A 26,673-nucleotide genomic window follows, 5' to 3' on the forward strand; every position below is an offset into this window, starting at 1 on the left:
GAGGCAGGCAGAGCTCTTCCCCCCTCCCTTCAGCAATGGGAAGCCATTTTCTTAGGAGGGGAGAGGGAAAGGGGAGCAGAAAAAGCCCAGCAGCTCAGGATGGCTCTGCCCTCTCCCCTCCTGTGAGCAATTGGGATGAAATGTCAGGTACAAACATGCATATGTGCACGCACACATGCACACAGCAGGAGGGAGGAAGGGAGGGTAGTAGAAGATAAATGAAAAAAGCACCATGTAACCTTGTTTTAAATATCTCATGATTTTTGGGCCACTCTTGTGATTTTTTGGGGGTCTGACTGTGATTTTTGAACCTTTGGGGCTGGTGATACTGCAGTCTAAAAGCCCCAGCAGGGGTCCCATCTGGTGCTGATATAGTGGTTCTTAACCTTTACTGCAGCCTGCACCCCTTTGGTTCTCAAAATATGTTCTCGTACCCCTTATCAAAAATCGTTGAAGTAGGTCACTTCTTTAAACCTTGATATATTTTTTGTTGGTATATTATAATAATTGTTAAAAATGTATAATGTTAATAAATACATAGGTTTGATTAAACAAAGTAAAAAGCAACGGAGGGTCCTGTGGCACCTTTAAGACTAACAGAGATATTGGAGCATAAGCTTTCGTGGGTGAATGCCCACTTCATCAGACGCAAGTAATGGAAATGTCCAGAGGCAGGTATAAATCAGTATGGAGATAACGAGGTTAGTTCAATCAGGGAGGGTGAGGTGCTCTGCTAGCAGTTGAGGTGTGAACACCAAGGGAGGAGAAACTGCTTCTGTAGTTGGATAGCCATTCACAGTCTTTGTTTAATCCTGATCTGATGGTGTCAAATTTGCAAATGAACTGGAGCTCAGCAGTTTCTCTTTGGAGTCTGGTCCTGAAGTTCTTTTGCTGTAAGATGGCTACGTTAACATCTGCTATTGTGTGGCCAGGGAGGTTGAAGTGTTCTCCTACAGGTTTTTGTGTATTGCCTTTCCTGATATCTGACTTGTGTCCATTTATCCTCTTGCGTAGTGACTGTCCAGGTTGGCCAATGTACATAGCAGAGGGGCATTGCTGGCACATGATGGCATATATAACATTGGTGGACGTGCAGGTGAATGAGCCGGTGATGTTGTAGCTGATCTGGTTAGGTCCTGTGATGGTGTTGCTGGTGTAGATATGTGGGCAGAGTTGGCATCGAGGTTTGTTGCATGGGTTGGTTCCTGAGTTAGAGTTGTTATGGTGCGGTGCGTGGTTGCTGGTGAGAATATGCTTAAGGTTGGCGGGTTGTCTGTGGGCGAGGACTGGCCTGCCTCCCAAGGTCTGTGAAAGTGAGGGATCATTGTCCAGGATGGGTTGTAGATCACTGATGATGCGTTGGAGAGGTTTAAGCTGAGGACTGTAGGTGATGGGCAGTGGAGTTCTGTTGGTTTCTTTTTTGGGCCTGTCTTGTAGCAGGAGGCTTCTGGGTACACGTCTGGCTCTGTTGATTTGTTTCTTTATTTCTTTATTTGCTGGGGCAAAAAGAGAGTCCCCGAGAAAGGACAGACTCTTCTGCTGGGTTGAGTGTGTAGCTGGATAAATTGACGATATTGCTGGGTGAGTTAGGGGTACCCCTGTTGTGGCCCCATGTGGCAGGTAGGATTTTAGACAGCTTACGGTCCTTTTTCCTTTGTAGAGAGGTGAAGTGTGTAATGTAGATCTCCTGTCTTATTTTAGTAAAGTCCATTTGTGTGGAGGGTTGGTTATTTATGAAAGTCCAAGCAACAGATGGTCCTGTGGCACCTTTAAGACTAACAGAGGTATTGGAGCATAAGCTTTCATGGGTGAATGCCCACTTCATCAGACACAAGTAACGGAAATGTCCAGAGGCAGGTATAAATCAGTATGGAGATAACGAGGTTATCCTTTCTCTCTATTATCCTTTCTTGGGGACTCTCTTTTTGCCCCAGCACCCCCACAAACATGATACAGTTCTGCGGTGATCTGGAAGCCTACTTTCGCCGCCTCCGACTCAAAGAATACTTTCAAGATAACACTGAACAGCGCACTGATACACAGATACCCTCCCACCAACAACACAGGAAGAAGAACTCCACATGGACTCCTCCTGAGGGTCGAAATGACAGTCTGGACCTATACATAGAATGCTTCCGCCGACGTGCACAGGCAGAAATTGTGGAAAAACAACATTGCTTGCCTCATAACCCAAGTCGTGCAGAACGTAATGCCATCCACAGCCTCAGAAACCACCCTGACATTATCATCAAAGAGGCTGATAAAGGAGGTGCTGTTGTCATCATGAACAGGTCTGACTACCAGAAGGAAGCTGCCAGACAACTCTCCAATACCAAATTCTACAGGCCACTTTCCTCAGATCCCACTGAGGAATACACTAAGAAACTGCACCATCTACTCAGGACACTCCCTACACCAACACAGGAACAAATCAGCATACCCTGAGAGCCCCGACCGGGGTTATTCTATCTACTACCCAAGATCCACAAACCTGGAAATCCTGGACGCCCCATCATCTCGGGCATTGGCACTCTCACTGAAGGACCGTCTGGATATGTGGACTCCCTACTCAGACCCTACGCCACCAGCACTCCCAGCTATCTCCGTGACACCACTGATTTCCTGAGAAAACTACAATGCATTGTTGACTTCCCAGAAAACACCATCCTAGCCACCATGGATGTAGAGGCTCTCTACACAAACATCCCACACACAGATGGAATACAAGCTGTCAGGAACAGTATCCCTGATGATGACACAGCACAACTTGTTGCTGAACTCTGTGACTTTATCCTCACGCACAATTATTTCAAATTTGGTGACAATATATACCTCCAGACCAGTGGCACCACCATGGGCACCCGCATGGCCCCACAATATGCCAACATTTTTATGGCTGACCTGGAACAACGCTTCCTCAGCTCTCGTCCACTCACGCCCCTCCTCTACCTACGCTACATTGATGACATCTTCATCATCTGGACCCAGGGGAAGGAGACCCTCGAAGAATTCCACCATGATTTCAACAGCTTCCACCCCACCATCAACCTCAGCCTGGACCAATCTACATGGGAGGTCCACTTCCTAGACACCACAGTACAAATAAGCGATGGCCACGTTAACACCACCCTATACCAAAAACCCACCGACCGCTACGCCTACCTTCATGCCTCCAGCTTCCACCCCGGACACACCACACGATCCATCGTCTACAGCCAAGCGCTGAGGTACAACCGCATCTGCTCCAACCCCTCAGACAGAGAACAACACCTACAAGATCTTCACCAAGCATTCTCAAAACTACGATACCCACACAAGGAAATAAAGAAACAAATCAACAGAGCCAGACGTGTACCCAGAAGCCTCCTGCTACAAGACAGGCCCAAAAAAGAAACCAACAGAACTCCACTGCCCATCACCTACAGTCCTCAGCTTAAACCTCTCCAACGCATCATCAGTGATCTACAACCCATCCTGGACAATGATCCCTCACTTTCACAGACCTTGGGAGGCAGGCCAGTCCTCGCCCACAGACAACCCGCCAACCTTAAGCATATTCTCACCAGCAACCACGCACCGCACCATAACAACTCTAACTCAGGAACCAACCCATGCAACAAACCTCGATGCCAACTCTGCCCACATATCTACACCAGCAACACCATCACAAGACCTAACCAGATCAGCTACAACATCACCGGCTCATTCACCTGCACGTCCACCAATGTTATATATGCCATCATGTGCCAGCAATACCCCTCTGCTATGTACATTGGCCAAACTGGACAGTCACTACGCAAGAGGATAAATGGACACAAGTCAGATATCAGGAATGGCAATACACAAAAACCTGTAGGAGAACACTTCAACCTCCCTGGCCACACAATAGCAGATGTTAAGGTAGCCATCTTACAGCAAAAGAACTTCAGGACCAGACTCCAAAGAGAAACTGCTGAGCTCCAGTTCATTTGCAAATTTGACACCATCAGATCAGGATTAAACAAAGACTGTGAATGGCTATCCAACTACAGAAGCAGTTTCTCCTCCCTTGGTGTTCACACCTCAACTGCTAGCAGAGCACCTCACCCTCCCTGATTGAACTAACCTCGTTATCTCCATACTGATTTATACCTGCCTCTGGACATTTCCATTACTTGCGTCTGATGAAGTGGGCATTCGCCCACGAAAGCTTATGCTCCAATACCTCTGTTAGTCTTAAAGGTGCCACAGAACCCTCTGTTGCTTTTTACAGATTCAGACTAACATGGCTACCCCTCTGATACTTAAGCAAAGTAGTTGTACTTACCTGCCTGTGCTTAATTTGTGTTTTTGATGATTTACCTTCTAAAAAAATCTGGCATGTCTCACACCCCCAGAAAGGGCATGTTGCATCCCCAGGGGGTGCATGCACCCCAGGTTAAGAGCTACTGTATTAGAGCCTACAGGGCTGGAACCTAGGCCTATGGGGTTTATGAGCCACTGACACCTCTGCATCACCACAGGAAGTTTAGGTTAAGGACCTAGAGGAGGGCCCTGTGAGGTTGGGTCCAGCAGGAAGTATCACCCAGCAGGACCTGAGTGGTGGCCCCTCACAGCCCCCTGATTGGCCGATACCAGTACTTAAAACAGGAAGCCATGAAAGGAAGCTGTCTGAGTAGCAACACTGACTGTCTGTGCCACATCCTGCTTGCAATAGACCCTAGACTCTTTTTTCTGACCTTGGTTTGTCCTTGACTTTGCTAGTCCATTGCTTTCTGTAACCTGGTGCTCAACCCTGATCTCCTGGTACCCTGACCCTGCCTGACTCTAGGTTCGCCCTCTGGCCCATCTCAGATTCTGGGCACCTGACTTGGCCTGACTCCTGTGCTGACTGCTAGGTCTGACTGTCCTCATCCCGGTCCTGATGCTCTCTGAGCTGAGGTTGTATGCAGCGGCTTGTTTGATTTCACTGATGCAGACACTTTGTGATGCAGGGGTTCACCCAAACATGGCTGATGTGGCTGATTGAAATGTGACATTGCAAGGACAAGGACTCTGCTGCTAAAAGCACACAGTAGCTGCAGAGCCAGCCAGCCCTGGGAGTGAAGCATCCACTGCATGCTGACAGGAGCTGGGTCAGTAGTGGGGTGGTAGGAGAGGTCCAGTCAGAGTCCCCTGCTACCCCAAGCCTCTGTGAAGTCAGTAGCCTGCTGCTTGCCATTTGGACTCTGCACATTATCCTATGCCTGTTGTTTGCCCCAACCCCTCCCACTTTTCTTTCTGCCCCACTCCCTGTGCCCCCCAAATCCCCTCCAGCCTGCCCTCCCTATATTTCCTCTTGCCCACTCCTTTGTGCCTAGGTGTTCCCCAACAAACAAAGCCTGTAGCCTGGGTCCCACCCTTAGCCTGTTTGGGGCCATTTTAGACACTAGGCTCTTCAGGGTGGGGATGGTGCCATACTGTGGGATTTCAAAGCCCCTAGCACAATGGGGCACTGATCCCCCTCATTACCTCTTTTGATGATACAGTCCATTTCTTTGGTTCAATCCTTTCTTTACAAAGAAAACAGATGAAGTCTTGTTTTCCTGAGCACAGTAGGAATCAAACAACAGCATACAGTTTCCTTGCCCAGTATTCCAAGCCTTTTTTTAACAGCCAGCACTCTGCCTAAAAGCTCTCTCTCTTAAGTTTCTCTCAGGGTCACACTACATGTGCTTCTCTGGCTGTCATTGGCTTTCTGCTGCTTCCTCTGTCTACTTCTGTGGTGTTTCTGGCTGCATCTGCCCCCCTCGCCCCAGCCCCATCAAAACAATACTCAGCAAAACCCGCTCGCCCACATAGCTTAGTTCCTGACTGGCCTTGCATGGGGCCTGTGTTTTGGTTGGTGGTTACAGCTAGTCTTACTCCAGATTAACTGCTTCTCACATTTATCCTGCCTGTAGGGCAAGCCCACCAGTTTCAACAGGGTTTCAACTGACCCCCTGAATAACTGCCCCAACAGGGGCTTGCCATAGAATAGTAAATAGCAATAAGCCCTAGAGCAGCACTGGTGGAGCAACTGAACTCAGGCAGTTCAATTCCATCTTGTCACAGATTCCATTCTGTTCTGAGAAACCTGCACTGCTGTGTAGTCTCAGGCTCAGCAGATTACCCTAGCACGTGGTTCACTGGTTGCCCTTTCTCTATGCCAGGGTGTTGCCAGCAAGGAGGAATTTCTACATTGCAGCCAGAGCTCAAGTCACTTGTGGAGAGATCATCAGGCCCAGGGAAGGAAAGATGGAGGGTTAGGTGCTGCACAATAGCCCTGCAGAATTGACTGGGTTTGTTGCTACAGCTGCCTTCAGCTCTGCAAGGTAATTGAGGGTGTAATAGACTCAGGCAAATGAGAGAGTAAATTAGGCATAAAAACCCCTTGCCATAAAGATGCAAATATTGTCCTGGCGCTAAGGGATTGCCTGGGATATTTGTATAATCTTAATGAGAAAAGTTACAGCAATCCTGAGTCTAGATTAAACTGCTCCTAATTCTATCTAAGCAGAAACAGTTCTTCTTGGCCTGTGCTTCTTCACGTTTAACTAGCAATGCCCTGGTGCAATGGCATCTTGGGAAGCCACAATGGTTAAAACACATCCAAGTGATGCTTGCCAGTGCAGTGCAATTGCCTAGTAATAGCACCGATTTCATTCCTGAATCTCTGTCATTTTTATTCATTGTGTTGATGAGGCGTTTACAGCATTGGGGACAGATGTTCCTGAGACAAGACTCGCACAGAACATTAGCTCCTGTGCTGCCTCTGCTACAAGTAAATAAAAAACACCATTTTCCACTTTTATTCCTTTTTTTTATTGAGGGATGAAATAAACAGCCCAGTAATAACCCTCTATTAAAAGAAATGTTTGTTTAGCTGAAAAGCTTGGCGTGGTGGCACCCTGAGGATGGTGTAGTTTAAATACATGATATAAATTTCTCCAGTCTGAGGCTGCAGGAGATAATGACTCATTCCAGCTCCTCAGACAGGGCCTGCTCCTTCAGCTGTTAGAACTCCCAGTGCTGTCTCAGAATACGACTCCAGCACTGAATTTCACACCAGAATTGGATGTGTGTGGTTCTGGATTCTATTCTATTCAATTCTATGCAGGTTCATATCCCACCCTCATCACTGGGGTACCTAAGCACCTTCCAGAGTTGCTTTAAGCATCCAGATGTAGCCTTAGTCCTACTCTTGCAAAGCCTTCCTGCCTCTGCTCCTGCTGAGCTTCCATAAATTCACTAAAAAGAAGGATAACCTCAGGGAACGACACATGAAACCTCCTCCAAGATCCTTCCGGTGCCACGTGCTAATGAAGAAAAGGGAAGAGTCTCATCAAGACCAACCCGAGCTCACGTTGATGGTGCAGAGAGAAGGGCTTTGGATTTACAGAGCATCTGAGCCTTCTTTGGGAAGATGCAACTGTTAGCATTTGATGTTTCCACATAAGCTGAGGTCAAAACCAGCAGGGCTTTTATGGGAAGAAGGGGTTAATGGCACATTGGCTGGGGCATCAGACTAGGACTCAGAAGACCTGGCTTCCCCAGCTATGCCAATGTTTCACTGTCTGACCTTGGGCCAGTCATTTAATCCCCTTGTGCCACAGCCTCCCCATCTGAAAAGGGGGGGATAATAGTTCTTATTCATCATTGTAACCTGCTTTGAGATCATCAGATGAAGAATGCCAAGTACCTGTTGTTGTTTTAAATGTTTATAACTGCGGCACCATGTACTCCACGATTCCACAGCGGTGTACTTTAGTACATTGGATCCAAAATTTGAGATTTCATTTTTTAAATTTCTGGCCTTTATCATTGCAAAGTAACCCTTTGAACAGTGAAACGAGTTGAAACCAATGCAGTGGCATCTGCCTGAATTTTCAGCCAGCCTGAAACAATAGCACAGAAAGGTGTGAAATGCTCTCATTCATCTGTATGGGGTGTTAGCTCTGAAACCTAATCAAGAATGTTTAAATGCTGATCACTTAACTACTGATCATTTTAGCACAGGGTGGGCAAACCTTTTGGGCTGAGGGCCACATCTGGGTGGGGAAATTGTATGCAGGGCCGGGGCAGGGGGTTGGGGTGCAGGAGGGAGTGCAGGGTGTGGGAGGGGGTGTGGTGTGCAGGAAGGGGCTCAGGGCAAGGGATTGGGGCAGAGGAGGAGTGTATGAGGGGGCTCAGGGAAGGGGGTTGGGGTGCAGGAGGGGTGCGGAGTGCAGGAGGAGGCTTACGGCAGGGGGCTCAGGGCAGGGGTTGGAGTGCAGGAAGGGAGCGGGGTGCAGCAGGGGGCTCAGGGCAGGGGGTTGGGGTGCACAGGGGTGCAGGGTGCAGCAGGGAGCTCAGGGCAGGGAGTTGGGGTGCAGGAGGGGTGCGAGGTGCAGGCAAGGGGCCTAGGGCAGGGAGTTGGGGGGCAGGGTGCAGGAGGGGTTCGAGCTCCGGCCCGGCGCCACTTACCTAAAGCGGCTCTGGGGTGGCAGCGGCGTGCACCAGGGCCAGGGCAGGCTCCCTGCATGCCTGCCCTGTCCCCAGCCCGCGCCACTCCAAGAAGCGCTGCGGCCCCTGGGGGGGGGGGGGCGGAGGGGTCTGTGTGCGCTGCCCTTGCCGTGCCTCCAGGTACCTCCCCCGAAGCTCCCATTGGCCAGGGTTCCCCATTCCTGGCCAATGGGAGCTGTGGGGGGCGGTACCTGGAGGCTAGGGCAACACACGTGGAGCCCTCTGCCCCCTGTCCGAGGGCCGATTCTGAGAGCGGTGCGGGGCCCGCGGCACCACGGGGGGCAATCCCGTGGGCCGGATCCAAAGCCCTAAGGGGCTGGATCCGGCCTGTGGGCCGTAGTTTTCCCACCCCTGTTTTAACAGAAACCTTCATCTAACGTGTTTGTCACAGAATCCCAAACCACCAGCCCCTATGCCAGAAATCCCAGCTTTCCCATCCCCACCTGCCCAAACCTCCAGCTTCCCCCCTTGACAACTGGTTTGGCTCAACTGGGCAAAAAGTGTCCCTTGACAAAAGATCGAGTCGATGAGGTTTTCAGTGGGGTCTCATCATAGATTGGGGGAGTTCTGCAGGGATTCATACTAGGCCTGATGCTATTTCACAGTTTCATCAATGAGCAGGAAGTCAATATAAATTCACTGCTGCTAACATTTGCAGATGACACAAAGACTGGCAGAGTGGTAACTAATACCAAGGAAAAAGAACAGGAGTACTTGTGGCACCTTAGAGACTAACAAATTTATTAGAGCATAAGCTTTCGTGGGCTACAACCCACTTCTTCGGATGCATATATGCTTATGCTCTAATAAATTTGTTAGTCTCTAAGGCCTGGTCTACACTAGGCGTTTATGTCGAATTTAGCGCCGTTACATCGAATTAACCCTGCACCCGTCCACACCACGAGGCTATTAGGTTTGACATAGAGGTCTCTTAAATTCGACTTCTGTACTCCTCCCCAACGAGGGGAGTAGCGCTAAATTCGACATGGCCATATCGAATTAGGTTTGGTGTGGATGGAAATCGACGCTAATAGCTCCGGGAGCTATCCCACAGTGCACCACTCTGTTGACGCTCTGGACAGCAGTCCAATGAAAGGAGGCCAGTGCTACTATTAAAGTTTTAAGCAGCCACAAGTCTACGGCTTACCATGTCTGCCTGCTACAGAAATTCCGGTGTCCTGCCCCGCTTCCCAGATCGGCAGTGCAAGACCCCAGGCACTGAAGGCGAGGTTCGAAAATTCGACCTTGTCCTGAGTGCGCATGTGATAGGTGCAGTGCATGGTCTTGTTCACAGAGAAAGACTATGTTCTTTGTTCACAACTACATTTATCTTTCGGAGGAATTCACTACCTTTTTCTCTTTCCCACAGCCACATCTGCGACTGTCTCCCAACCCAGCCTGGCATCACACTCCCAGAGGCTAGCGCACATTAGGCGGAGGAAGAAGAAGACGCGAGAGGACATGTTCTCAGAACTAATGGGCTGCTCCCGAGCCCAGGCAGCACAGCAGAACCAGTGGAGGGAGAATTTGTCCCAAATGCACCGGACACACATGGAACGTGAGGACAGGTGGCGGCAGGAAGACCAGCAGGCGACTCAAACGCTGCTTGGACTTATGAGGGAGCAAACGGACACGCTCCGGCGCCTTGTTGATGTTCTGCAGGAACGGAGGCAAGAGGACAGAGCCCCGCTGCAGTCTATCAGTAACCGCCCTCCCCCGCCACCAAGTCCCATACCCCCTCGCCCAAAGTCCAAAGAAGGAGGGGCGGCAGAGTCCGTGAAAACTCTCACTCCACCCCTGCAGACTGCTCAAGCACCAGAAGGCTGTCATTCCCCAAAATTTGAAAAGTCCTTTCCTTCCCGCCTCACCCAAGCCCCCGTCCAAGTTTCACCCCCCAGTTTCATGTGTGGTTGTTAATAAAAAATACGTTTCTGTTCATTACTGTTTCCATCATGTTCTTTTGGAGGAGAGTCTGTCTGAAGGGGGGGAAGGGGCTTGGTAATTGGACAGGACAGTCACCTTTAGCAGGGTACAGAGGCGGGGGCAGGTCCAGCAGGAGGGCACATACACAGTGCAGTGACTAGTTACCCTGGTCATTCTGGGAGGTGGTTTTCATGTTATGTGGGGGGGGGGGTTGCTCTGTGACTTTGTGGCGGGGGAGGGCAGTTACAGATCTTATGCAGCGGTCCTTTTCCTGGATCACAGAGCCACGCAGCAGGGGATCTGTAACCCTCCTCCCCCTGCCATAAAGTCACATAGCCCCCACATACACGCAGTCCCGCTCAGGAGGGCTGGCAGGCTCCGTTGAAACAACCAGTCCACCACTGTGAATCCTGTCATTCCTGGAGTTTAGAAGCATCATTTGCATCAGTACACTACACCCGCTCCCCACCACAGTCTGCGTCCCAGGTTTAAAACATTCCCGCGAAAACAGTAATAAAGACAATGGTGTTCATTAAGAAAATAAAACTGATTTTATTTTTTTGGAAGGGGGTGAAGGGGGTATGTAACAGGAGAGGATAGTCAACATTAACTGGGTAAAGAAACGGGGGCAGGTTCAGCTTCTCTGTACACAAACTGAAAAGTCACTGGTAACCGTGCTCACTCTGGAACCTAGCTTTCAAAGCCTCCCGGATGCACAGCGCATCCCGCTGGGCTCTTCTAATCGCCCGGCTGTCTGGCTGGGCGTAATCAGAAGCCAGGCTATTTGCCTCAACCTCCCACCCCGCCATAAAGGTCTCCCCCTTGCTCTCACAGAGATTGTGGAGCACACAGCAAGCTGCTATAACAATGGGGATATTGGTTTCGCTGAGATCACAGCGAGTCAGTAAGCTTCTCCATCTCCCCTTGAGACGTCCAAAAGCACACTCCACCACCATTCTGCACTTGCTCAGCCGGTAGTTGAACAGTTCTTTTTCAGTGTCCAGGGCGCCAGTATAGGGCTTCATGAGCCAGGGAATTAGCGGGTAGGCTGGGTCCCCAAGGATCACTGTAGGCATCTCCACATCCCCAAGAGTTATTTTGTGGTCCGGGAAGTAAATACCTTCCTGCAGCCGTCTAAACAGACCAGAGTTCCTGAAGACGCGAGCGTCATGAACCTTGCCCGGCCATCTGACGTTGATGTTGGTAAAACGTCACCTGTGGTCCACCAGTGCTTGCAGCACCATTGAAAAGTAGCCCTTTCGGTTGATGTACTGGCTGGCCTGGTGCTCCGGTCCCAGGATAGGGATGTGAGTTCCATCTATAGCCCCACCGCAGTTTGGGAATCCCATCGCGGCGAAGCCATCTATGATGACCTCCACGTTTCCCAGGGTCACTACCTTTGAGAGCAGTACCTTAACGATTGTGTTGGCTACTTGCATCACAACAACCCCCACGGTAGATTTGCCCACGCCAAAGTGGTTCGCGACTGACCGGTAGCTGTCTGGTGTTGCAAGCTTCCAGAGGGCTATGGCCATTCGCTTCTGGACAGTCAGGGCTGCTCGCATCCGGGTGTCATTGCGCTTCAGGGCAGGGGACAGCAACTCACAAAGTTCAAGGAAAGTCCCCTTCCGCATGCGAAAGTTTCGCAGCCACTGGGATTCACCCCAGACCTGCAGCACTATGAGGTCCCACCAGTCCGTGCTTGTTTCCCGTGCCCAGAATCGCCGTTCCACAACATCCACATGACCCATTGTCACCGTGATGTCCTCGGCGCTGGGTCCCGTGCTTTCTGACAGGCCTGTGCTACTCTCAGACTTCAGGCCCTCACCGCAGTGCCGTAGCCTCCTCGCCTGGTTTATCTCCATCTGCCTCTGGTAAAGGTGGATGATAAGCTGCGAGGCGTTGACAACGGCCACAACTGCAGCGATGGTCGCAGCGGGCTCCATGCTCGCAGTGCTGTGGCGTCCGCGCTGTCACTGACCAGAAAAGTTTGTGAACTGATTTCCCGCCGGCGCTTTCAGGGAGGGAGGGAGGGCGGTAGTGACGGACGGATGACGACAATTACCCAAAAGCACCCTCGACACATTTTTTTTACCCAGAAGGCATTGGCGGCTCGACCCAGAATTCCAATGGGCAGCGGGGACTGCGGGAACTGTGGGATAGCTGCCCACAGTGCACCGCTTCCAATGTCGACGCTTTCCCCGTTAGTGTGGACTCACAAAGTCGAATTACTGTCCTTAGTGTGGACACACACGTTCGACTTTGCAATATCGATTCCACATATTCGATTTAAGTGAAATCGAACTACCCTCGTAGTGTAGACATACCCTAAGGTGCCACAAGTACTCCTGTTCTTTTTGCTGATACAGACTAACACGGCTGCTACTCTAATACCAAGGACAGGCCAGTCGTACAAAGAAATCTGAAGAATTTAGTAAAGTGGGCCCATTCCAACAAAATGTATTTGAATAAAGCCAAATGCATACATCTAGGAACAAGGAATGCAGGCAGCCCCTACAGAATGGGGGACTGTATCCTGGAAAGCAGCGACTCTGAGGTCAGAGTGAAGAGACAACTCAATATGAGTTCCCAATGTGATGCTGTGGCCAACCAGGGCTAATGCGATCCTTGGATGTATAAACAGGGGAGTGGTGAGAAGTAGGGAAGTGATTTTACCTCCGTACATAGCACTGAGGAGACCATAGTAGAATAGTGTGTCCTGTTCTGGTGTTACATTTTAAATAGAAGAGGGTGCCGGAAAGAGGTACAAAAACAACTTGAGGGCTGGAAAAGCCGGCACAAGACAACAATATGCATTTTAATGCTGCTACATGTAAATGTAGGCAACACTTACACAATGGTGGACTCTATCCTGGGATCCAGTAAGTCTGAAAAAGACTTGGGTGTCATGGGGGATAATCATCTGAACATGAGCTCCCAGTGCAACGCTGTAGCCAAAAGGGGTTATGTGATCCCTGGACACAGGGGAATCTCCAGTAGGAGCAGGGAGGTTATTTTACCCCTGTATTTGGCACTGGTGCAACTGCTGCCGGAATCCTGTGTCCATTTCTGGTGCCCGCAATTCAAGGAGGATGTTGATCAATTGAAGAAGGTTCAGAGAAAAGCCGGAAGTATGATTAGAAGATTGGCAAACATGCCTTATGGTGATAGACTCAAAGAGCTGAATCTATTTAGCTTAACAAGGTGAAGGGGTGACTTGATCAGAGTCTACAAGTACCTACATGGAGAGCAAATATTTGATAATGGTTTATTCAGTCTAGCAGAAAACAGAATAACGTGATCCAAGGGCTAGAAGTTGAAACTAGTCATATTCAGACAGGAAATAAGGTGTAAATTTTTAGCAAGAAGGGTAATTAGCCACTGGAACAATTTACCAAGGGTCATGTTGGATTCTCTATCACTAACAATTTTTAAATCAAGATTGGATTTTTTTCTAAAAGATTTGTTTAGGAATTTTTTGGGGGGAAGTTCTTGGCCTGTGTTAAATAGGATGTCAGAGTAGAGGACCACAGTGGTCCCTTCTGGCCTTAGAATCTATGAATCTGTGCCAAAATGTCTTACCGGGAGAGATTTAAAGCACCTCAGTCTCTTTAGCTTATCAGAAAGAAGATTGAAAGCTAACCTGAGTACAGTATATAAGTACCTACAAGAGGAGAAAATACCAGGTAACAAAGGGCTCTTTAATCTAGCAGAGAAAGTCAGACTGAGAGCCAATGGCTGGACATTAAAACCAGACTATAGCAGGGCAACGACTCACCCCTGCAGCGCCTCCTGTCAGTTGTCCTGGGAATTAGCTCTTCGACCCAGGAGCACCCTCTGCAGTCCGGTGTCTCGCCATGCCGCTGGCCCCCGTGTCCCTCCCGGACCCCGGTGCCCCTTCTGCCGGGGTTCTGCCCCCTGCAGTACCCCACAGTCTCTCTGAGTCTCCCCTCCCCAGGGAACCCCCAACCCCCTATCCCCACCTCGCCTCAGTCTTTGGCTACTGCCGGTCACCATCTAGCCCCCGCTTACTGGGGCAGACTGCAGTATAATTGCCACTCATTACCAGCAAGGAGGGTTTGGACCTGCTGCCTCTGCCTACCCTTGGGCTGCCTCGTTGCAACCCCAGTACCCTTTCGGCCATTAACAAGGCCTGCAGCCTCGGGGTTATCCAGGCCAGAGCTCCCCAGCTCGTCTGGCCTTTCCCCAGCCCTGCTCCACTTTAGGTACTTGGTTCAGCTTCCCAGCAGTCAGGCCCTTCTCCCTCTAGAGACAGACTCTCCGCTCCTGGCCCACTGCCCTCTTATAAGGGCTAGCTGGGCCCTGATTGGGGTGTGGCCACCGCTGAGGCTGCTTCCCCAATCACCCTTTCCCAGCCACAGCCCTCCCCAGGGCTGCTTTTAACCCCTCCAGGCAGGAGTGGGGTGACTACCCCGCTACACAGACATATTCAAGTCAGAACGAAGGCACTCATTTTTAACAGCAAGGGTGATTAACTATTGGGATGAACTCCCCCAGGAAGTGATGGATTCCCCATCTCGTGATGTCTTCGCATCCAGCCTGCTGCCCTTCTGGGCAGCTATTGGGCTCAGGGCAGGGGGAAGTGGATGGAGTTCTCTGGCCTGTGGTGGACTAGGTGATGTAATGGTGTCTCCTGGTCTTAAAAAGTACAAGTCCCAGAGGTGGGTGAGCATTGGCTCCCTGTCATAATCTCTCTCTAGCTGAATTTCTCATCCTGTGCCTACAGGCAGCAATAAAATCGTTTCATGTCACTTCCAGACACAGACATATTTATCAGGACGGATTAAATCATACTGATGAGACAGATGTCTCAGAGCCACAAGCGACATGCACAAGCCCAGATGTGTGTCTGATAAAATCTCTTCCAAATTAGACACAGCCTTTTTGGGACAGCAGAGTGACACAGGAGAAGAGACAATGGAACACAGGATTTGCCACACTGGGTCAAACTAATTGTCTGTTGAGTCGAGTATCCTGCCCGTGACAGTGCCTGATACTTCAGAGAAAGGCCAAGACCTTTACCATAATGTACCTGACCAGATGTGCACTGCTGTACATGAGGCATAAGGGAATTCCTTCCTGATCTCTTTACAACCTGGAACATGAGGTTGGATGACCCTTAGCCTAGCAGGTTGTGTAGTATCCCTGGCCCTGACACTAGCACATGCTGCAATCTCGACCAAGGTGGTGGTGATAGGTCCTGCAGCTGTACTACAGCAGCACTGAATGCTGTCCGGGGGTGGGGGTGGGGGGGCGAGAGAGCCCATGAGAGGGCAGGCCAAGCTGGTGAGGGGGCTCTGGATCCTCTCAAAGGAGGCAGTGGGAAGACAGTTAAAGAAAAAGGAGGTGAAAAGAGAGGATTTGCTGAGGAAGTTGGACCTTGAAGGGCCGTGTGCAAGGAGCGCAGCTGCAAGGGGCAGAGAACGTCTGACCGGTGAGCAGGGCCGGCTCCAGGCACCAGCCGAGCAAGCTCGTGCTTGGGGTGGCAGATTCTACGGGGCGGCATTCCGCCCAATCCTAGGGCCGCTTTTTTTGTTTGTTTGTTTTGTTCGCCGATCCGGCTGCCCTGTAGGGGGCGGCAGTGCGGAGGAGGGGAGCGCCCTGGTGGGAGCGGGCTGCGCGCTCCATCTGCCCCAGCTGGTGCCAGGTCTGTAGCAAGCCCGGCAGGGCAGCCCGCGTCCTTCCCTCCCCGCCGACCGGAGCGGCGCGGAACCCTCCCGGCAGGCGGCGCGGCGGTCGGGGAGTGCCCCACTGAAGCTCTGGCCGCCCCCCTTCTCTGTCTCCCCCTGCTCCCTCTCCCTCCCCCCCACTAGCCGGGGCACGTCTGCAGCGCAGGGAGTCCCCCTGCACCCTGGCTCCGGCCGCCCCGCAGGTTTTTTTTTTTTTTCCTGCTTTGCCGCTCCGGCTGCGCTGAAGGGTTTTTTTTTTTTTTTTTTTTTTTCCCGCTGTGCCGTTCTGGCCACCCCGATTTTTTTTATTTATTTTTTGCTTGGGGTGGCAAAAAAGCCAGAGCCGGCCCTGCCGGTGAGGCTGACCACTGGGACACTGACAGAGGGAGACAATTCGGGTGCCTAGGGAACACCCTAGGTGTTCCCTCTGGGTGAAGAGCTGTTGTTTGCGGGTGGGCCTGCTGGAAAGAGGTGCAGCACCTCAGCATTGAAGCAAAGGAGCATTGTCAGCCGGAGAAAGACAAAGGCAGGACAGCTGGGGGGAAGCAGGACTTTGGCGTCAGGGATGGGAGGAGCTGACTCCCCTTAAGGCGACCCAGCGTGGTGGTGAAAAGTTTCTCTTATGGTGATGGTAACTGTGGTGGGACAGTGCCCCACCCCCTGAGAAAAAGTCTAGAACAGGCCTTTGAGGCTGCACAGGCCGGCAGCCAATCAACAGAGGCCTGTTAGGAGCCAATCAGGGCAGGGCAGAGGCAGCCAATCAGGGCCGGGTTAGGCCCTATATAAAGGCTGCCTAGCAGGAGGAAAGGCAGTCTCTCCCTGATTACCAAGGGAGGAGGACTGGCTCCTGGGCCGAAAGGTAGCACCTTGAACAGAGCAGTGCTGGGGAAGCGCAGAAGGAGCTGGGGAGCTCCAGCCAAGGAAAACCCCACGCTGCTTGCTACAAAGGGCTGAGTGGGTGCACAGAGCTGAAGGGGAAGCGGCCCAGGGACAAAAGTCTGACAAGGGGAGAGAAGGAGGGCAGGGAGGCTGCTGCTAGAGGGTCCCTGGGTCGGGACCCAGAGTAGTGAGTGGGCCTGGGTCCCCTCCTTCCCCCTGGTACTACACCTGGCTGAGGAGGAGTGTGGCCTGATACAGGCTGTGGCTGGCCCATGTGACAAAGGGCCTAGACTTTGAGGCTGCATCCGGCCACTAGAACGGGTGCAGACATAGGGCTGCTGATAACACCAGACCCCCGGAAGGGGGTGAGACCAGAGCAGTGGGCACTGCCGGAGGGCAGTGTCCTGAAGAGGACACCGCTGAGCAGGGAGCAACGCAGGTCTGGACACCAACAGGGGAGCAGACGACAGACAGGACACCACTGGCAGAGGGCGCCCTGCAGAGGACAGAGCTAATTTCCAGACGTGCCAGCGGGAGGCGCTGTGGTGGTGAGTCCCAACCCTGTCACAGTAACATACAGGTTATCATTTTCCTCAGCAAGTATCTGATGTTACTTCATCTTATTTATATTCTGTCATGTTGTTATTCCAGCCAATTTTCTAGGTTTTTTTTCCATTATAAAGTTTAAAATGGAAGGTGATCTCCGTTGTGTCGGTTTGCCTCTGCCTCTTCTCCCCATAGGCACAGCCTAGCTGGGTCTGGCTCCCTGCAACTGGCATCATGACCAGGATAGGAGGAGCCCAAAGCAAGGGTAACCATCTTAGAACAACATGAGTCCGTCAAGGGATAGCACAGGGGAAAGGTCGACGGGTGGGGCCCAACTGCCACTTGTACAGATACTCCTACCACGTGTGATGGGGTGTACAAACCCCACACTGGACACCAAGGAGTTAAGGAGCTGCTCTAGGGTTAGGCTCAGCCAGCCCCGCCCCACCACACCTGTGCCACTCATACTGGCTGGAGGAGGAGTTAAAAGGGGAGCACAGCAGCTCACTGGTGGGCAGACCACGGAAGAGAACAGATGCTCAGTTCCTGAGGAAAGGGCTGATGGAAGGCAGGAGTTTCTCAGACAACCACTGCCTGAAGGGCCCTCCCTGAGCGAAGGGAGGGCCTGATCCTGATGCACCCTGAGAGAGAGTCATTCCCTCCTCTCTCTTACTAACTCAGTTTATTTGCATTAATTCTCCTTGCTTTTTGTTCATAGACTGCCCCAAAAGGGGAGAGACTTTGAAGTGACCTGGCCTGAGGGCCAAGTCACAGGAAGAGGCAGGCCATGACAGAAGTGGAGCATTCACCTTTGGGAGACCCCCAGCACAGAGATCACTCCTAGCCACAAGGAGGTACAAGCAGTGAGTCGACCCCTTCACACCCAGATTCCCTAGATTTTTCTGGAGAAAACTGTGAAAGTAACACTGTGTCATTTGGGGAATTTAAGACAATACTTCAGTCAATGTTCAGATTGCATGCGCTGCCAGAAAGACAAAAAACAGAGATTCTGCTGGGGCAATTAGAGGGTACAGCTAGACGGGAAGTGCAGACATGGCCAGAAAATGAAAAAGGAGCTGTAGAACGGATAGTTAGAAGGCTACGCTGTGTGTCTGACATTCGCATCTTGTCAGAAGTGAAGCAGAGGTTCTTCTCCAGAGTCCAGTAGAGAGTCTAGGGGAATATGCATTGGTATGCCCAGCAGCTTTGCAAGCAATAGAAAAGTTAGAACTTCATAAAGCCCTAGATAGTGACAAAATGCTGAAGGACAAATTTGTTGAGGGGTGATGATACTTTACAGAGGAAACTAAGGCTATTACTAAGATAGAATCCAGAAATTTCCTTTCTACACTTTAAGGAGTATGTTGTAAAACTTCTGGGTGGTAAAGGACCCAGGGTCGGCTCCAGGCACCAGCCAACCAAGCATGGGCTTGGGGCGGCACCTGGTAAGGGGCGGCCAATCTCGGCGGGGCGGGGTGCGGCGCTCGGCGGGGTGCGGCGCTCGGCGGGGTGCGGCGCTCGGCGGGGCGTGGCGCTCGGCGGGGGGGTGGTTCCGGCGGCGCGGCGCTCGGCGGGGGGGGTTCGCAGTGCTCTGTGCGGGGGGGGTTTCGGTGGCACGGGATAAGATTAATGGGCTAGAAATGTGGGCCTTGCTAGATACCAGGTCTCGAGTCACTACCTTATGGAGCCAACATTTTAGGAAACATTGGACTCCAGATTGATTGTCGACTACCGAGAACAGGATGAAATTGGTAGCAGGAAATGGTTTGGCTATCCCATGTGCTGGCTATATAGAGAAACCATTGTTATTTGTAAAACAAAAACTAGTCTGCAGGGTCAGGATTATGTTGTTTTACTGGAACCTTGTTGGGACAAAAGAAGGAGATTCCACAACAGTGGCAAAAAGTGTTGTTGTGGAAAAAGGATTAGTACCAGTCCGGATGATAAATTATGGGGCCAGACTGTGATACTAAATAGAAATCAGGTGGTTGGCGTCTGATGTGCATAGATTGGGAGAACATCTTGGTGCTCAAGGAATAGGTTGTGGAAGCGGGATACCTGCAGATAGTAATCCAGGATGGCGGGACAGAGACATACGCATGGACGAAGAAAATAGACTTGGGAATGCCTTCAGCACCCGCAGAGCATGTTGACAGGTTGGTACAATTGATTGAGAAAGATGAAAAAGCTTTCTCACAACCTCCTTTGGATTGTGGGTATGCCACCAGACACAGCACACCATACCCACCGGGGTACAGCCTCTAATTAGGGAACCATTTTGACCAATTGATCCAGCTTTGTACAACCAGTGAAGGAAATGATAAGGGATGTTGGAAGCTAATGTAATAAAAGAGAGTGATAGTGCAGGGGCAGTGCTCATTGAGCTAGTTGAGAAAAAAGATGGGGAAACCAGACTTTTGTGTAGATTACCAAAGACTGAACCAGATAACCCATAAAGGTGCCTCTCCCTTATCGAGAATTGAAGATTCCTTAATGGAATTTAAGTTGGCAATTTTCTACTCTACTGTCCATTTAGCAAGTGGGTATTGGCAAATTGGAAGTGGCACCAAAACATGAAGAAAAAAATACTCTGGTGACACCCACGGGACTTTGAGTTGACAAGAATGCCATTAGGAATTATGTAATGCTCTGAGGACTTTTCAGAGATTTTTGGAGCATTGTCAAGGCTCTGAAAAGTTTGATACCCTTTTATTGCATCTAGGAGACATCATTGTGTATTCCAAAGCCTTTGAGGAACAGTTACAACACTTTGGGTATGGTATTTGAAAGACTCAGACCGTATGGATTAAAAATAAAACCTTCAAAGTGTCATTTTCCTAAAAGAAAAGGTGAATTTTTTGGGACAGATAGGGTTGTCTACACTGCAATTAAACACCTGCGGCTGGCCCGTGTCAGCTAACTTGGGCTTGTGGGGGCTCAAGCTGTAGGTCATAAAATTGCAGTGTAGAGATTCAGGCTCAGCATGGGGCCTGAGCTCTGGGACCTCCTTCCTGATACAGAGAGTGGTAGAGGAATGGCCAGTACCTGCTATGGTACGAGACATACAGAAGTTCTTGGGATTTGTTGGTTATTATTGCTGATTTATAAAGGACTTTGCTAATGTTACTCTGCCATCACATGAATTGCTAAGAAACACTGGAGATAAGAAAATTACCAAAGCTGCCCAGGTAAAATGGAGTGCAGAATGCTAAGCAATAGTTGAAGAACTGAAATCTCTCCTAGTGAAATCACCTAGCCTGGCATATCCAGATTATGAACTACCATTTAGAGTGTCTACTGATGCCAGCAACAAAGGATTGGGAGCCATCCTTGCTCAGGACCAAGATGATAGGGAGCAAGTGATTGCTTGTGCAAGTCTGGGCTTAAAAGGATCTGAAAGAAATGATGAGAGATACCGTTCATTCAAATTGGAATTCCTAGCATTGGTCTGTATGTAGTGTTGTAGCTGTGTCAGTCCCAGGATATGAGAGACAGGGGAGGTGGGTGAAGTAGCATCTTTTCTTGGACCAATTTCTGTTGGTGAAAGAGACGAGTTTTGGAGATACACAAAGCTCTCTTCGGGTCAGCTGAAGAAGAGCTCTGTGTAGCTTGAAAGCTTGTCTCTCTCACCAACAGAAGCTGCTATCCCACAGTGCACTTCAAAAATGTCCCACAGTGGCATGGGGGTCACTGGGATGCCTACTCACTGTGCACCACATCTTTTGCCAACACGACCTCTGACAGCATCGTGTGCTCATCATGACTGATGATTACACAACCTTTGTGGTGGTGGTTCCTGTGAAGGATTTGTCTGAGCAGACTATGGCCCAGGCCTTCTGGACGTATTTTGTAAGGCCTTATGGATACCCAGTCAAAGTATTGACAGATCAGGGAACTGCTTTCAAGTCCCAGTGCTGCATGGGCAAGAGATCATAATGTAACATGGAACCTTTTCTGACTGCCTCTGTTTGCATAGTCCTGCTCCAGGTACCATCCTAACAATGCATTAATGTAGCCTATTATCCTCCCTCTTCCACATAACTTCATTTAAATTCTCCTCCGCCAGGTACTGAACGTTACTGTCCATTCTTTGTAGTGCTAGGAAGACTCCACCCTTTGAAGTGTCTCTCTCTGTTCATCCTGCATCCACTCTTGCTTTTGCTAAGACTTCTGCTTGCTGAGCAAGATGACTGCACCCTGGCTGAGGCAAAGCATTCGCTGGTGAGCAGACTTGGGATGACCTTTTTCAAAGGAATCTAAGCAAACTAGGCACCCAGACCTCACTGAAATTCAGCTCTCTTACTTCCCTTGGAAAATCCTGCCTTGATGCACAGGTGTCTGCCTCATACAAGCAGTGGCAGTAAATTGTGGTTTCTGTTTGTTAAGAAACTGTATGCAAAGGAGTTTCCCATGGAGCCTTGTAATGGTCGCTTTTGTCCTCTCGGCTGTGAGTCAGACAGCAGAACTAGGGGGTGTACAATGGACCATTTGTCTTTTACAAAAGCCTAATATCCACGTGAGTCAGCTGTGTGTTAGAATGCCCCCAAACACAATGGTGTGCTCAGGTGTCTTCTCAACGGGGCTGCTTGCATCAGTAAAACCTCCTCAGCATGAGGGAGAATGGCAGAACAGGGCCCTGTTGGATGCCTGCTCAGTGGCCTGTAGAAAATGACTGGATGGATCTCTGCCCAGTTCATAGCACTGTCGCATCTGGCACCAAACCGGACCCCTCCGTTGGCAGCCCCTGTAAAGAAATAAAGAATGTCTTCCATGGAGAGTGAATTCCCCTCCCGCCCTGGGTGGCAGACATACCTCAAGTGTGGATTGAAGGACATGGGCGGGATTCTCTTCTTCCCATTGGTTCTAGTCTGAGGCCAGGCATACACTGGAAAATGTCACCATCAGCATTTTTGCTGGTATACAGCTGCCAATTCTGCAACGTTGCTAGAGCGCATGCCCCCTGGGCTGCCTTTGCCAGTGCTGTCATTGGTTGTGTTGGCAAAAGACGTGGTGCACAGTTGGTAGGCATCCCAGTGACCCCCCCCTCCCCCTGCCAGTGTTCCCCATGCCAGTGTGGGACACTTTTGCAGTGCATTGTGGGATACCAGCACTGCTTTCAGGGAATTATGGGAGCTTGGGGTCAAGTTCCAACAATTCCCTTTGTTCCATCCCATATTTTCTTTTTCCACAGTTCCTCATGCTGCTTTTCAATTTCTCTGGCATCTCACTGGCAGAAACATGGATGGTGAAGCGATCAGCAGAGTTCTCATATCTGTTTTAAAGACAGAGTGTTTGATATTTCTGTGTTTGTGGAACTTTGGTAACTATTACTACAGGTCCTGCAGCAGCAAAAATAGAAAACCAAGGGGGAGTGGATGATGTAACAGTGAATGACAGTCCCCAGATGTGCAGGCATTCGCTCACCAGCTACATATGGTGGAATGGCACTTCTGGGCCCATGAAAAGAGCATCGAGTGGTGGAATTGGTTCATGATGTAAATCTGGGATGATCAGCAGTGGTTGCAGAACTTTGAATGCAGAATTTGTGGACCGCTGTGCCAAGCTGACTCAAGCCCTGCAGGGCAGACTCACTAAAATTAGAGATGCTTTGACAGCAGAGAAATGAGTGGCAATTTTGTTCGGGAAGCCTGCAACCCTGCACTGCTATTGATCGGTGGGGGCTGGAAAATCTATGGTGGGGGCAGTTACCAGCCTTGCACAACTGAATGACAAGAGTGGACTGCTGCACAGGATTGTGACTCTGGTCAATGTGCAGGAAATAATAGTGTGTGTGTGAGGGGGATGATAGATGGGATGCATATCCTGATTCTAACCCTCACCTGGTTTCTGAGTACATACACAGAAAGGATAACAGGAGTACTTGTGGCACCTTAGAGACTAACAAATTTATTAGAGCATAAGCTTTCGTGGGCTACAACCCACTTCTTCGGATGCATATAGAGTGAAACATATATTGAGGAGATATATATACACACATACAGAGAGCATGAACAGGTGGGAGTTGTCTTACCAAGTCTGAGAGGCCAATTAAATAAGAGAAAAAAAACTTTTGAAGTGATAATCAAGATAGCCCAGTACAGACAGTTTGATAAGAAGCAAGTGTGAGAATACTTACAAGGGGAGATAGATTCAATGTTTGTAATGGCTCAGCCATTCCCAATCCCTATTTAGCCCTGAGTTGATTGTGTCTAGTTTGCATATCAATTCCAGCTCAGCAGTCTCTCGTTGGAGTCTGTTTTTGAAGTTTTTCTGTTAGCCACCCGCAGGTCTGTCAAAGAATGGCCAGACAGGTTAAAGTGTTCTCCCACTGGTTTTTGAGTATTATGATTCCTGATGTCAGATTTGTGTCCATTAATTCTTTTGCGTAGAGACTGTCCGGTTTGGCCAATGTACATGGCAGAGGGGCATTGCTGGCACATGATGGCATATATCACATTGGTAGATGTGCAGGTGAACGAGCCCCTGATGGTATGGCTGATGTGATTAGGCCCTATGATGGTGTCACTTGAATAGATATGTGGACAGAGTTGGCATCAGGCTTTGTTACAAGGATAGGTTCCTGGGTCAGTGTTTTTGTTCAGTGATGTGTGGTTGCTGGTGAGTATTTGCTTTAGGTTGGGGGGTTGTCTGTAAGCGAGGACAGGTCTGTCTCCCAAGATCTGTGAGAGTAAAGGATCATCTTTCAGGATAGGTTGTAGATCTCTGATGATTCGCTGGAGAGGTTTTAGTTGGGGGCTGAAGGTGACAGCTAGTGGTGTTCTGTTATTTTCTTTGTTGGCCCTGTCTTGTAGGAGGTGACTTCTGGGTACTCGTCTGGCTCTGTCAATCTGTTTTTTCACTTCAGCAGGTGGGTATTGTAGTTTTAAGAATGCTTGATATAGATCTTGTAGGTGCTTGTCTCTATCTGAGGGATTGGAGCAAATGCGGTTATATCTTAGAGCTTGGCTGTAGACAATGGATCATGTGGTGTGTCCTGGATGGAAGCTGGAGGCATGTAGGTAAGTGTAGCGGTCAGTAGGTTTCCGGTACAGGGTGGTATTTATGTGACCATCGCTTATTAGCACAGTAGTGTCCAGGAAATGGACCGCTTGTGTGGATTGATCCGTCAACGTGCAAAGGCTGAAATTGTGGATAAGCAACATCACTTGCCCCATAACCTCAGCCATGCTGAACACAACGCCATCTACAGCCTCAGAAACAACCCTGACATCATTATCAAAAAGGCTGACAAAGGAGGTGCTGTCGTCATCATGAATAAATTGGAATATGACCAAGAGGCTGCTAGACAGCTCTCTAACACCACATTCTACAGGCCATTATCCTCTGATCCCACTGAGGATTACCTAAAGAAACTACACCATCTGCTAAAAAAACTCCCTGACAAAGCACAGGAACAAATCTGTACAGACACATGCCTAGAACCCCGACCAGGGACATTCTATTTGCTACCCAAGATCCATAAACCTGGAAATCCTGGACGCCCCATCATCTCAGGCATTGGCACCCTAACATCAGGCTTGTCTGGTTATGTGGACTCTCTCCTCAGACCCTACGCTACCAGCACTCCTAGCTATCTTCGAGATACTACTGACTTCCTGAGGAAACTAGAATCCATCGGTGATCTTCCAGAAAACACCATCCTGGCCACTATGGACGTAGAAGCCCTCTACACCAATATTCCACACACAGATGGACTACAAGCTATCAGGAACAGTATCCCCGATAATGTTACAGCTAACCTGGTGGCTGAACTCTGTGACTTTGTCCTCACCCACAACTATTTCACATTTGGGGACAATATATACCTTCAAGTCAGCGGCACTGCTATGGGTACCCGCATGGCCCCACACTATGCCAACATTTTTATGGCTGACTTAGAACAACGCTTCCTTAGCTCTCGTCCCCTAACGCCCCTACTCTACTTGCGCTACATTGATGACATCTTCATCATCTGGACCCATGGAAAAGAAGCCCTTGAGGAATTCCACCATGATTTCAATAATTTCCATCCCACCATCAACCTCAGCCTAGATCAATCCACACAAGCGGTCCATTTCCTGGACACTACTGTGCTAATAAGCGATGGTCACATAAATACCACCCTGTACCGGAAACCTACTGACCGCTACACTTACCTACATGCCTCCAGCTTCCATCCAGGACACACCACACGATCCATTGTCTACAGCCAAGCTCTATGATATAACCGCATTTGCTCCAATCCCTCAGATAGAGACAAGCACCTACAAGATCTATATCAAGCATTCTTAAAACTACAATACCCACCTGCTGAAGTGAAAAAACAGATTGACAGAGCCAGACGAGTACCCAGAAGTCACCTCCTACAAGACAGGGCCAACAAAGAAAATAACAGAACACCACTAGCTGTCACCTTCAGCCCCCAACTAAAACCTCTCCAGCGCATCATCAGAGATCTACAACCTATCCTGAAAGATGATCCTTTACTCTCACAGATCTTGGGAGACAGACCTGTCCTCACTTACAGACAACCCCCCAACCTAAAGCAAATACTCACCAGCAACCACACATCACTGAACAAAAACACTGACCCAGGAACCTATCCTTGTAACAAAGCCCGATGCCAACTCTGTCCACATATCTATTCAAGTGACACCATCATAGGGCTTAATCACATCAGCCATACCATCAGGGGCTCGTTCACCTGCACATCTACCAATGTGATATATGCCATCATGTGCCAGCAATGCCCCTCTGCCATGTACATTGGCCAAACCGGACAGTCTCTACGCAAAAGAATTAATGGACACAAATCTGACATCAGGAATCATAATACTCAAAAACCAGTGGGAGAACACTTTAACCTGTCTGGCCATTCTTTGACAGACCTGCGGGTGGCTATCTTAAAACAGAAAAACTTCAAAAACAGACTCCAACGAGAGACTGCTGAGCTGGAATTGATATGCAAACTAGACACAATCAACTCAGGGCTAAATAGGGATTGGGAATGGCTGAGCCATTACAAACATTGAATCTATCTCCCCTTGTAAGTATTCTCACACTTGCTTCTTATCAAACTGTCTGTACTGGGCTATCTTGATTATCACTTCAAAAGTTTTTTTTCTCTTACTTA

This window comes from Emys orbicularis, chromosome 9 (assembly GCF_028017835.1).
Source record: "Emys orbicularis isolate rEmyOrb1 chromosome 9, rEmyOrb1.hap1, whole genome shotgun sequence".
Lineage (NCBI taxonomy): Eukaryota > Metazoa > Chordata > Testudines > Emydidae > Emys > Emys orbicularis.